This window comes from Chionomys nivalis, chromosome X (genome assembly GCF_950005125.1).
Source record: "Chionomys nivalis chromosome X, mChiNiv1.1, whole genome shotgun sequence".
NCBI lineage: Eukaryota > Metazoa > Chordata > Mammalia > Rodentia > Cricetidae > Chionomys > Chionomys nivalis.
In genome coordinates this window covers 62,056,972-62,069,649 of record NC_080112.1, presented here as the reverse complement: position 1 = coordinate 62,069,649, position 12,678 = coordinate 62,056,972, and the positions used below count along the sequence as shown (strand labels likewise).

Here is a 12,678-nt window from a genome sequence, read left to right as displayed (position 1 = left end):
GAGCCAGAGAGGCTTGAAGAGAAGAGATTCTTACAGAATCTTGACAGAAATGACTGGATTTTGAGGAAATGTGAAGAGCATATTGGTCATTCCACTAAAAGCACATAAATTGCCAGAAATCTGACCCTGGCTGGAGCCTTGGGTATTGATTATCTTTTAAAGAAAAGTATAACAAGTAAAGTCAGGTATATTTAAATGATGTCTAACCACTTACCCCCTTTTCCCATCTTGTATCAACACCCCACCCTTTTAAAAATTGACTGCACTGTTTGGTCTGTGCATGGTCTCAAGCTGTGCCTCCTTTCTTTTCAGAGAGATAGGAATGGATCCAAAGAAAAAGGTTTTGGGACTTCTTGTGATTAGTTTAGCCCTCTGTTTTTACATTCCTTTAGTCCAGCTCTTGAGTCCCATTGCTTTAAGTTTCAAACAGTGGGAAGTATTCAGTTGGAAGTGATCATCATTATTTTGTTTTTACTACACATTCCTTTAGGCTAGTGAAACTCCTTTTATGATTCCCTCAGTTCTGAGCCCCTTGTAAATATTTTTTTAACTAGAGAGATTCTATAGTGTTACTCCTAAGATTATAAACATAAGTAGTAGATTGAGATAGGACAGTGTCATTAGTCTTGACCAATACTTCTCAGCTTTTGTGCTAAGATCAAGTGTAGAAAATCTTGACCATTAAGGGTTCATTCTTAGGATAGGGAGAACTGACACCTACAAAATATCCTCTGTATCATCCATGTGCTGTGGTACCCATTTTACAAACTACCAGCAGAGGAGCCATTCATGTCACTTGGGCAGCAAACCTAGTTGTACCGCTTTGGTGGTATTCTTTTGGGTAAAATAAGAGTAGCCAGGGTCTAAGATTGTGATCATTAATTAATTGTTACTTGACTGTATTTAGAATCATCAAAGAGACACACCTGGGTCTGCCAAGGAGGACATATCCAGAGAGAGTTGAGAGAAAATGTGTCCTGAATGAAGATGACGCTATCATGTAGGCCTACTTCCTGAACTAAATTATAGGGGAATGATGAAAACCAGCTGAGTGTCAGCATTCCCTTTTCTCTGTTGCCTGGTTCACCTTAGCCTAACAGACTAAGGTTTCTGCTATCTCAGCTACCAACTGTTTTCCCTACCATGCCTTTCCTACCATAATGCATGGTATCTCTTCAAGTTGTGATCTCAAATTAACTCAGTCCTCCTTTATGTTGTTTTTTGCCAGGTATTTGGTGAGAACAATAAGAAAAGGTGGTTAGCACAAAGATGCCCATAACACAAAGTAGCTGTCCATATTATTTTAGGACCTATTTGGCATCAGTGTAAAATCACTGGAGGAAGAGGCTATTCTTTGGGAAAGTGTTATGTATAAGATAATCAATTTTGAAATCTGAACTATAGAAAGTAAAATGTCAATATTGGCAAACAAGTGTATTGGGAAAAGGTTATTGTTTTCATCTGTGATCATGAATTGGCATTGAGGTAGAATCTTAAGGGATAGAGAATCATAAATTTTTTGTTATTGCTCATTAAAGAAGTTGATCAGCATGAACCAGTTTTGTCTCATATTCACAGGCCTTGTTGATACCTCTACAAAGACAGACTGCCAGAAGGTCAGCTGATGGGTGTGGAATAGAAGAGAAAAGGGTAGGGTTTAAAGTGAAGCAGAACTTGTGGGAGTGGCTAACCAATGACTGGTCCAACTTGAGACCCACACCAGGAGAGGGAGCCCACTCCTTTCGTTGCTTGGATGGCTAGGGACCAGCGATTGGATAGCCCATGAGACCTAGGAAAGAACTGAATACAACTAGCAAAAAAAGGAAAAAAAAAGAAAGTCAAGGAAATGATTCCTAATATACTCTTCTATATTGGAACCTAGTATAATCATCATCAGAGAGGCTTGATCTCGCAACTAGTAGACGCAGATAGAGAGACCCACATCTAACCATTAAGCTGAGCTCAGGGTATCCTGTGGAAGAGAGGGAAGAAGGATTGTAGGAGCCAGAGGGGTCAAGGACACCATAAGAACATGGCCCACAGAATCACCTAACCTGGACTCATAGAGGCTCCCAGAGACTGAACTGACAGTCAGGAAGCCTGTTGGGTCTGAATAGGTCCTCTGTGCATATGCATGGTTGTGTAGCTTGCTGTTCTTCTGGGACTCCTAATAGTGGGGGCAGGGACTGTCTCTGATCTTTAGCCTGCTTGTGGGACCCTACTACTCCTACTGGGTTGCCTTGTTCAGCCTTGATATGAGTGCAGCGTCTCTCTGTAGACCCTGCTGGAGTATTGAGCCATTTGTCCACGACTGGCCCTGGCTGAGGAGGGGAAGTATGCAGCTCAGTCACTCAGTCCCCTTTCTGGAGGTAGTCAGACTCAGTGTGCAGTCGAGTAAACAAGGAACTCCTTTATTTCCTTACAGCCTGCAACTTCTAAAGCAAACCCCCACGAATCCCAAAAGAGGAAGGGAAATTAGCCAATCATATCAGCAGTCACTTATGCATGACCCATGACTCCTCCAGCCCCTAATGGGGATCACGAGGGCTTCAGGCACTTTTTGTCATCTTACTCCATCTTTAACTCCAATCATCCTTTTTGTAAATAAGTCAGATCTCCTACCCCTTACTCCCCTTCAGTGCCATCTTGACTGGGAAAATTCTTCACGGGCTGTGTGACGTTTGTTTTCTGTTACGCTTTTGGTGCAGCTGCCACACTTTTGGAGCCAACGGCACCTTTTTCTAACTGGCACTTTTTTGTGCTTACTTGGCCCACTCCAGCCTCCTATATGCTCGATCCAGCCCACAATATGAGGGTATATGTCTAGTCTTATTGTAACTTTTTACACTGTGTTTTGTTGATATCCCTGGAAGGACTGTGTGGATCTGTGGGAAAGGTGAGGTGGGGGAGAGGCTGGAAAAAGAGGAGGGAGGGGAAACTACTGTTGGGATGTAATATATGAGTGAATAAAAGAGGGCAAAAAGGAAGAAGAGAAATTTCTTAAGCCCTTGCCTTAAACTTAATACCATTTGTTTCTTCTCTTGGTTTAGTTTTTAGTATCTCAATAAACAAAAACCAAGAAAGGTAGTTTTTCTCTTTGACAGAAGTTCTTGGGAAAACTTCACTTTCATCTTTCTTATTCTATTTCCTTCAAGATTGAGAAGAGCTATTATTTAAGAGGTTGATTTGTGTTCTTTATTTTTTTTTTATTCTTTTTTAGTTAAAATTTCCACCTGCTCCCCGTTTCCCATTTCCCTCCCCTCCTCCCAGATATTGCCCCCTCCCCCCAGTCCCCTCCCCCTATCCCCACTCCTCTTCTCCTCCCCCCACACCATTCCCCCTCCCTCTCGATACTGAAGAGCAGTCCAAATTCCCTGCCTTGCCAGGTCTTCTATCTACGTCCAGGAAGGTGAGCGTCTAAGCAGGCTAAGCACCCACAAAGCCAGTTCATGTATTAGGATCGAAACCTAGTGCCATTGTCCTTGGCTTCTCATCAGCCTTCATTGTCCGCCATGCTCAGAGAGTCCAGTTTCAACCCATGCTTATTCAGTCCCAGTCCAGCTGGACTTGGTGGGCTCCCAATAGATCAGTTCTACTGTCACAGTGCGTGGGTGCACCCCTCGTGGTCCTGATTTCCTTGCTCATGTTCTCCCTCCTTCTGCTCCTCATTTGGACCTTAAGAGCTCAGACCGTTGCTCCAATTGAGACTCTGTCTCTACCTCGATCCATCGCCAGATGAAGGTTCTATGGTGATATGCAAGATATTCATCAGTATAGGATAGGGTCATTTCAGGTTCCCTCTCCTTAGTTGCCCAAGGTACCAGCTGGGGACATCTCCCTGGACACCTGCTAACCCCTCTAGAGTCAAGTTTCTTGCCAACCCTAAGATGGCTCCCTTAGTTAGGATATATACTTCGCTGCTCCCGTATCCTCCCTTCCTATATCCCAACCATCCCAATCCCCCGAGCTCCTCCCATCCTCCCCTTCTCATGTTTCTCATCCCATTTCCCCTTTGCCCCATGCCACCTCACCCGCAAGTTCCCAGTTTTTGCCCTGCAATCTTGTCTACTTCCCCTCTCCAGGCGGATGACTATATGATTTTCTTTGGGTTCACTTTCTTATTTAGCTTCTCTAGGATCACAAATTATATGCTCTATGTCCTTTATTTATGGCTAGAAACCGATTATGAGTGAGTACATCCCATGTTCCTCTTTTTGGGTCTGGGATACCTCACTCAGGATAGTGTTTTCTTTTTCCATCCATTTGCACGCAAAATTCGAGAAGTCATTGTTTTTTACCGCTGAGTAGTACTCTAATATGTATATATTCCACACTTTCTTCATCCATTCCTCCATTGAAGGGCATCTAGGTTGTTTCCAGGTTTTGGCTATTACAAACAATGCTGCTATGAACATAGTTGAACAGATACTTTTGTCATTTGATGGGGCATCTCTTGGGTATATTCCCAATAGTGGTATTACTGGATCTTGGGGTAGGTTGATCCCAAATTTCCTGAGAAATCGCCACACTGATTTCCAAAGTGGTTGCACAAGTTTGCATTCCCACCAGCAATGAATGAGTGTGCCCCTTTCTCCACAACCTCTATTATAATCTTAAGCCTGTCTGTTTCTTTTTGTTTTTATTTTGAAACAAAGTCTTACTGTGTAGCTATCCTAGAACTGAGTGAGTTTGCATGCCAGGCTAGCTTTGAATCCAGATCCACCTGTGTCTGCTTCCAGAGTGCTGGGATTAAAGAAAGGTGTGTGTTACCATGCCTTGCCCAGGGCAGCATGGTTTTGATAAACAACAAAAGCCTTTGATAGTCCAGTTTATCTAAGTGATAGAAAAATATATCTATGGTATCAACAGTTGTGGCATTTTTCCCCAGCATAATATATTAAAACTAAGCAGAAAACTTCAAAGAACAAAGACAAAAGTGATGTGTGTTAGTGGTAGTTTGAGATATTTCAGGAGTGTTGAGATGTGAAGAAAAGCAATGGCCATATTTAGAAAGCTGCCTCAAACCCAAGAGTATCTATTGAAGTAAACTTGATGACAATTTTTTTCCTGTTCATGAATCATTGTATTCCTATAAAAGCGAAAATTCCTCTTCATCTAAACAAATGGCTTCCACATCTGTTTTCTTAGTTTCTCAAAAGGGTGTTTTTGGCTTGCATTTTTTTAAAAGTGTTTATCTGTTTAAAATGAAATATCATCAAAAGCAATTTGCACATCAAAATCCAACTTGGTCTACAACTAACGAGAATTAAGTCAGGACTGATCCAGTGATGACGTTGGTAGTGGTGTACGAATACATAAAGTGCCTTTTAATTCTACATCAAGAAATTCTTAGGCTGTTGAGATTTTATTGATTTACTTGTATGCCCTTTGGTTTTGAAGACTGATTAGATAACTTTGGAATACATCCAAATGGTCTGTTCTCAGTGTTCTAATTATAATCCAATTGGTGAGGAATTAATTTGTATTTTTGAACTTTTTATTCCCATTTTTTAGTTCCCTCTATACTGTCACTAAGAAGCTCTCTAGTTACTGTTTTTTTTTTTTCAAATGCTCTTTGCGCTTGTCTGAAGCACTTGTTCAGTTCCTTAGTTCTATTTGAGTTTGTGTACCCTCAAGTGTTTTGATTTTATCTTTTTAAATCTTTAGTGTCTTCTTGGGTAACAGGCTACCATGCCCTTGAGTCCATTCTGCCATTTAAAAATAAAGAATGAGAAGCAGCTGAAGTGCTGGCTCTTTCACAGCTGACAGCAACCTGATCTACTGGTAGGATTCTTTATCTGAGTACCCACATGCCAGTGGTGTGTGTCTCATTCTCACCATGCCATCTGCAGTCATAAGGTCTAAGAGGGTAGGAGTGGAGAAGAGTTGTCTCCAGAGAAGAGAAAAACATCACCACCATTCCTAGTAACAGTAGGCTACAGGACTCCTAGCTTCTTACCATCCAGTGGGATCTTTGGGCCTTGATTAAAGTTTTGTTTTTAGAGACGGTTGTATCAATCCTTCCACCTCCACCTGCTTCTGAGTTCCAGCTGCTTGCCCCGTATAAACAGTGACTTGTTCTGGGGCTAAAGTTCTATGAGAACTGTGAGACATTTGCTGTTTTGGAATCTAACCAATCACAAAGTAGAAAAATCACTTCTGACTTGGTCATAGTTCTCTGGGAAAGTATGAAGGATATAATTTGAATACTGAGGAGAACCCAGTCTTGTTTTGCTTTATTTTCAGTTTTTGAGGCAAGGCTTTACTTTGTAGCCCAGGCTTGCCTCAATTTCACTATGTAATCCAGGCTGGTTTTTAATTCATGATGACTGCTATGCTTCTGCCACCTGAGAGCTAGTACTTTAGGTGTGAGCCACCAAGTCTGGATCCATCATCTTTTCTTTTACTGGATAAATTAAATCAACTGCTTTCTAATGGCACCAAATTTGGCATAAGAAAGAACAGCTTTCCCTGCAACATTGGTGGGGGGGAGGCAGAGGAAAGGATGGTTACTTAAGACTGAACTTAGTTGTTTCATGTGATATAAATTGATCCTTGTTCAGTTTTCCCATGAAGCTTATCAACATCATCTCAAAAAACAGGCAGAAATGGAGATTTTAGTTGCTATTTGAGTTGCGCCCTGAAACCGTTTTGGTGGCTTGTGAAAAGGCTCAGTGTTCCTCCTTTTTGACCTTGTTCCCAATTGTACTAGCCACCTGTTAGGATTGTTCTCATTCAAGGTCATTATATGGTGCCTGACTGTCTGACTGGCAGTCTGTGTCAGATTTGCCGGTGGCCCCTCATTTATATGACACCTGCCAATTTTGACAGAGAGAATGGAGACACGATAGCTGATAGGGAATGGAAGGTACTGGAGGAATGAGGGATCAAGAGCTTGGAGCACCTGTCATTTTAGTATCATTGATTGTGGTGTGAGCGTTTGTGTAGTTTCCCCTTTCTCTGCTATGCCCTCCTGAGTTGTGCTATCAGTCTCTCAAGACTGTTATTTGTAGGTTGACATTGTTTTGCTTATTCATATACTGTACCTCTTTCAACTAGATTTTTTGTACCCCAAATACTCTACATCCCCTCTGCTCTCTGAGCATTTTAGCTTTTACCTACCTGATTGCAATCTTCATTTAAATTTGTTGTTGTTGTTGTTTGTAGTGTGTAGGGGTGTGTGCACACACATGTACACACGCCATGGTGCACTTGTGGAGATTAAGACGATTGCTTTCCGGAGTCAGTTCTCTCCTTCTGCTTTTACAAGGGTTGCAGGGATTGAACTCGGGTCACTGGGCTTGCCCAGTAAAGTACAATTACCCACTGAACCTCTTGCTAGTCCTGTCCTCTTCATTGAAAAGTCCCTAAAGTATGTCCTATTCAATTTCAAAACTGCCCTCCCCAGATTCCTTTTCATAATGAATGATGATGCAGTTGTTAAGTCAAGAACCATAAGCATTATACTTGACCCCATTGTCCTCTTACCCCAAGTGCAACCTGTCGCCAAGTCATCTAGATTTCATTTCTTAAATACATGTGATTCTGTATTCCTGCTGACACTTTTCATGCTGTTCAGCCCACAACATGCCACTCTGGTCACTGTGTTCCTACCCTAAATGCTTGCTACATGTTTTATTGTCTTAGAGACCTCTTTTTTTTTTTTTTTTTTTTTTTTTTTTGGTTTTTCGAGGCAGGGTTTCTCTGTGGAGCCTGTCCTGGAACTCCCTTTGTAGACCAGGCTGACCTCTTTATGCTGTCAGTCTACCTTGTCACTCTCCCAAGTCCTTAATATGGTTTTCTTTCATAGTTCAGGCTTTTCTTTATACTCTCCCTGCTTCCCCTGACCATTCCAACCCTATGTATGTTTTATAGTCTTTCTATTGGAGGAGTAAAACTCTTATTTTAAAAAACTTTTAGAACAATGTGATTTCCTTTTATTAGCTTTCAGTTTCTGTGTATCAGTTTGTATATTCTTTACATAGTCTTCCTTCATTTTCTTTTTCCTGTTATCTCTGTGATTCATCTTCCACTTATATGCAATCTATTTCCAAAACCTTTTCTGACTCTGGTTACAGTGGCTTCTATCATGTACATTATGTATGTATGTATGTATGTATGTATGTATGTATGTATGTATGTATGTGTGTGTGTGTGCGTGTACACACACCCACACCCACACCCACACCCAAAGGAAAGGATCATTTCTTTTTGTTTTTGTTTTATTGAGATAGGGTTTCTCTGTGTCACAGCCCTCCTGGAACTGCTTTGTAGACTAGGTTGGCCTAGAACTCACAGAGCTTTGCCTTTCTCTGCCTCCCGAGTGCTGGGATTAAAGGTGTGTGACACCATTGCCCTGTAGAAAGGGGTCATTGCTTAATCATTCATCTTTGTGTTCCCTATCAGCTAGTGCAGGAGAAATTCAGTGAGTTCTTTTTGGTGCATGAATAAATGAATTCTTGGGGGGGGGCTTCTAAACAAGAAGATAAAAGATAATACAGTGCTTCACATATCATTTGTATAAAATGCTTGAGCCATGGCCAACTTGAATGAGTAGAAATGCCACTTTGGAAGTGATGGACAATTTGGGGGGGGGGCAGTGAGAAGCAGATTCTTACACAAATCTTAAATTACTGCTTCTAGACTGTCGTCTATGGCTCTCTCCTAGGTGACTTTTCTCTAATTTCCTCTCATACTTTTTTCTGAAATTATATAAGGTAATGGGGCAGTAGAAAAAATGGTTAATAAATGATAACCTGTTATTTGATTCGTTCTTAAATATTTATATTCTAGAAGAATGGCTGAGCAAGTGTCTGTAGTACTTATGTCCCTGAATAGATGAAAACAATTACTTTTTCCTGAAACTAGAATATCTTTCTGAAAGTTGTTTCTCTGAAGTGGGCCCCTCGATTTAAAGCATGAAATTGTTTTTCTGAACTCCTAATAAGATAGCCTTTTTTAAAAAACCTTACTATAAGAGGGTGTACTGAAAGGATGATCACTGTTAAACAGAATTTCCTGTATCATTTTAGTTCTGAGCAAAGACGTTACCTTCTAAAGTATTCAGTGTAGAACTGTCTAAGTCATACTGGGGAGCAGATCAGTGATAGAGCACTTTCCTGACATTCTTGAAGCCCTGGGTTCAATTTCAATACTAAAAAATTAGAATAAAAAAGAAGGATAAAAGTTCCTTCTTCTACCTGCACGTACATGGAGAGTAATGAAAAGCAGCACAGTGACTGTCTTGTTGCATACCGATCCTACAAAGGAGTCTTGGTGAAACCAGAAATGCTTTTGTCAAAATGATGATGGCAATGCATTGGTCACTTTCCAGCTTCATGTCCTCTAGACTACCAGCTATGTGCTCCTTCAGGATTGAGCTTTAAGCTATGTGCTTAGTAATGACAAGTGACAACTTGTTAGATCTGTCATTTGTTTGTTAGGGGTTGAGAGCTTAAAGTTTTCTAGTCAGATTTTCCCATGACCTCAGTTATAAAGAAAATGTTGCAGATTCTAGAAAATGCTAATGTCCTTTTAGCTGTAAGTATTATCTTGATTGCAGTGCTTCAGAATTGCCCAACTTCATTATCTGAGCATAGCCAGCCTGATGCCTCCTTCTCAAATAGACAATTATGATCAATTAAGCACTTTCAGGCCTTATAGAATACTTAATTTTATTAGTCAATTATTTGTGCTTTGAAAGAGTTAATGGTAGCTACCCAGGCCATTATTAGAAATTAGAATGTCCCAAAATAGAAAGGCTATTTCCTTTGTGTGTGGCACTGCAGTGGAAAATGCCAAGCATAGTTTTTACTGAGTTAAAGGGTGAGGGAAGGCGGGGTGAGGGAGAAAGTTACATGTAAATCATTTAGCCATTAACCTAATGGGTGGGTTTATAAATCCTATTACTGTAAGCCCTTTTCATTTCCACTGAGGCTTGGTTCATGCTTGATCCCACTAATGTAAAATTCATTCCATCTAAGTGATTACTGAAGTAAGACATTTTGAGTCAATTTTAATCAGGTTGTGTGAAACTTGCTTGAGTGCTGATGTTCACTAAAGCATGGACATAGCTTGGCCGCATCTTAATTAGCCCCACAGATGAATCAATCAGGGAGTCCACTCTCAGAGCTTTTGGACATGTACATGCGTTTTTTGTGAGGAGAATTTCACTAGAGGTAGGGGCTGAAAATGCCCAACTCAAAAGCTAGGGGCAAGACCCATTGAGTGGGAGTGTTTATAATCTTATGGACATTCTAAGAATCCTAAGGAGTCAGAAAGTTTTGTTCTCGTGACTTTCGGGTATCTTCAAGGGTACTTAGGTTTAAGCAAATTAAAGTTTTAAATCTGATGAAAAATGAGGATCTTCTTCCTAGAAAAATGCATATATTCAAATCTTTGCTAGGAGTCCTAACAATTTTTTACTGACCTTAGGTTAATATCCCCTGCTCTAGTTTCAATCTTAGCTTCTTAGGATTTTATTTCTTTTTACAGGGACTTTAATATTTTTGGAGTATACAGGCCCATACTTGAGCTCTTGTATTAGTGAGTAGATTAGATTTAAGTGTGCTTTACAGCCATCTCTACAAACTCTCCAGAGTCCCGTGTGAGGTACAGCCTCAAGCCTGGTGTTACTGTTTCAGCATAACTTAAACTTCTAAACCAAAGACTTAAGTGTACACTGAATGGAGAATAATAAGCATGCTGGTTGTGAAAGGGGGGTTTCTTTAAGGTTGGAATGTGAGTTTATAAAAATCCACAGGAGAAATATTCATATTCTAGTAAAGAAATTATAAGATATGGAAGAGATTCAGTTTAAAATTTGAAGCCATAGTTGATGATATTTTAGATTTTTGGATCAAAATTAGAGCCCTGTCAAATTGTAGGGCAATAATTGAGAGATACTGATAAATATCATTAAATGTGTCTTCTGGGGAGTAGAAACCTTTCAGAAAGTATTGTTTTTCAACATGTTTTCTATTCTTTACACATAAGTTACCAGAAGATCTAATTAGCTTATAAATTTAGGGTTTAAAACAAACTCCATTTACCTGGAGATGTATAGGAGAATATGATTTCAGTTAAGTTTATAATCGATAGGCCTTTATTGTTGGACTAGACTTTCATTTTTTGATCTGTTTATATAACCGTGGATTGAGTTGGAAGATTAAAACTGACTCACTTCATTTCTTGTATGGAAAGAGCCAGCATTTAAATACATATTGTGTGTGTGTAGGAGAGGTCTTCCAGAAATGAATGTTCTGCTTTATAATAGCTTTATTCTTTCGAAATGGACCACCGAGGGTGTTCCTCATTATATCATAACCTGAGATAATTATTTATTGAATTATTGCTCTGTGCCAAGAATTGTGTTGGGGTTTAATTACGACATGATCTCTGTCTATAGCTAGCTTATAGCCTCTCAATCTTGCTTCTTGACAAAGAACTATGTGGCCTAAAATATAAATGGTGCTGATGATGAGAGACCATGATAAATTTGTAGATGTGTATGTGCACTCTCTGGGAGTAGAAAAAGATAACAAAAGGTATTGGGTGCTTCTAAGTACTGCAAATATAGCCAGCCACCCACTTATACTATGTGCATAAAGCTATGTAGACAGTCTGTGAGCACTAATGGTTTTAATTATTTTACAATTAAAACTTTCAAAGGCAAAAAATATGAAAATATATTCTTGAAGTCAGTGTTGTTATTTTTGCTGGATATATTAATGTCTTCCTTTCCTAATACTAAAGAAGTAAGTTTGCTTCAGAAACAAAACAACCAAATCTAGTGAAGAGACATTTATTCATGTCAAACTTGAAGTTGTAGATTTTTAGATTTGGAGGTATTCCCAGCCTCCTTGTTTAATCAATGAAGACTCAGAGACCTAACTAGTAATTGGTAGTTTAAATCAGGACTCAGTTTTTTTTCACTTTTTTTTTAAAGTTAGTATTTGTATAATGTTTTATCTTTACAGAGCACTTTTTCAGCATATAGTTCTTTTTATTCCAACCTAGTTCAGGGAACTAGGTACAAAGAACACCCCAGTTTTAGAGAAAATAAATTAATATTAATAGAAGTAAGCAACCCAGTAGCATAAAGGCAGTAATTGTTAAAGATAGAAAGCAGAATGCTTATTAAGCTCTCAGCACCTATTCTTTGCGCATTTTACAGAGAAAACATATATAAGAATTAAGACTAAAATGTGGAGAGAAAATGCAGTGTAAATTCTATTTAAAAAATGTTCACCAAGTAGAATTATAGCACTGGGTCTTGCTTGGAAACTGCTGAAATTTAGAGGAAGCACTTAGATGATGGCTGGATTACCAAATATCACAATATTTACATTCCTTCTACTTTCCTATTTCCTATCATTCAAAATCCTTCATTTTGCTACCTCTATTATGCTAATCTACTTCTAAAATTTTCCAGTTATTTCTAACTCTGTGTCATTAGTAGCCATTGAGATTTCACTTACCATTTCTTTATGTATAATTTGTTTGGAATTTAACCTTATACACTATTTCACTAGAGTGTAATATTTTCATTATGTTTAACATATAGATTATGCATCGAAGTGGGTTTCTTGTTAGTATTTATTAGTAGACATAATCTTGGGAGTAGGACCTTGAAACTTTTTTTAACTGAAAAACTGATGCTCTCTATTGTTTAGTGTT

At 39.2% G+C, this 12,678-nt stretch overlaps 1 protein-coding gene across 3 annotated transcripts in view; it reads left to right on the top strand.

The window, feature by feature from the left end:
• Pola1 (DNA polymerase alpha 1, catalytic subunit) overlaps positions 1 to 12,678 on the top strand; it is a 329,844-nt gene that overhangs the window by 120,982 nt on the left and 196,184 nt on the right. The gene's annotated exons all lie outside the window — the stretch shown is intronic.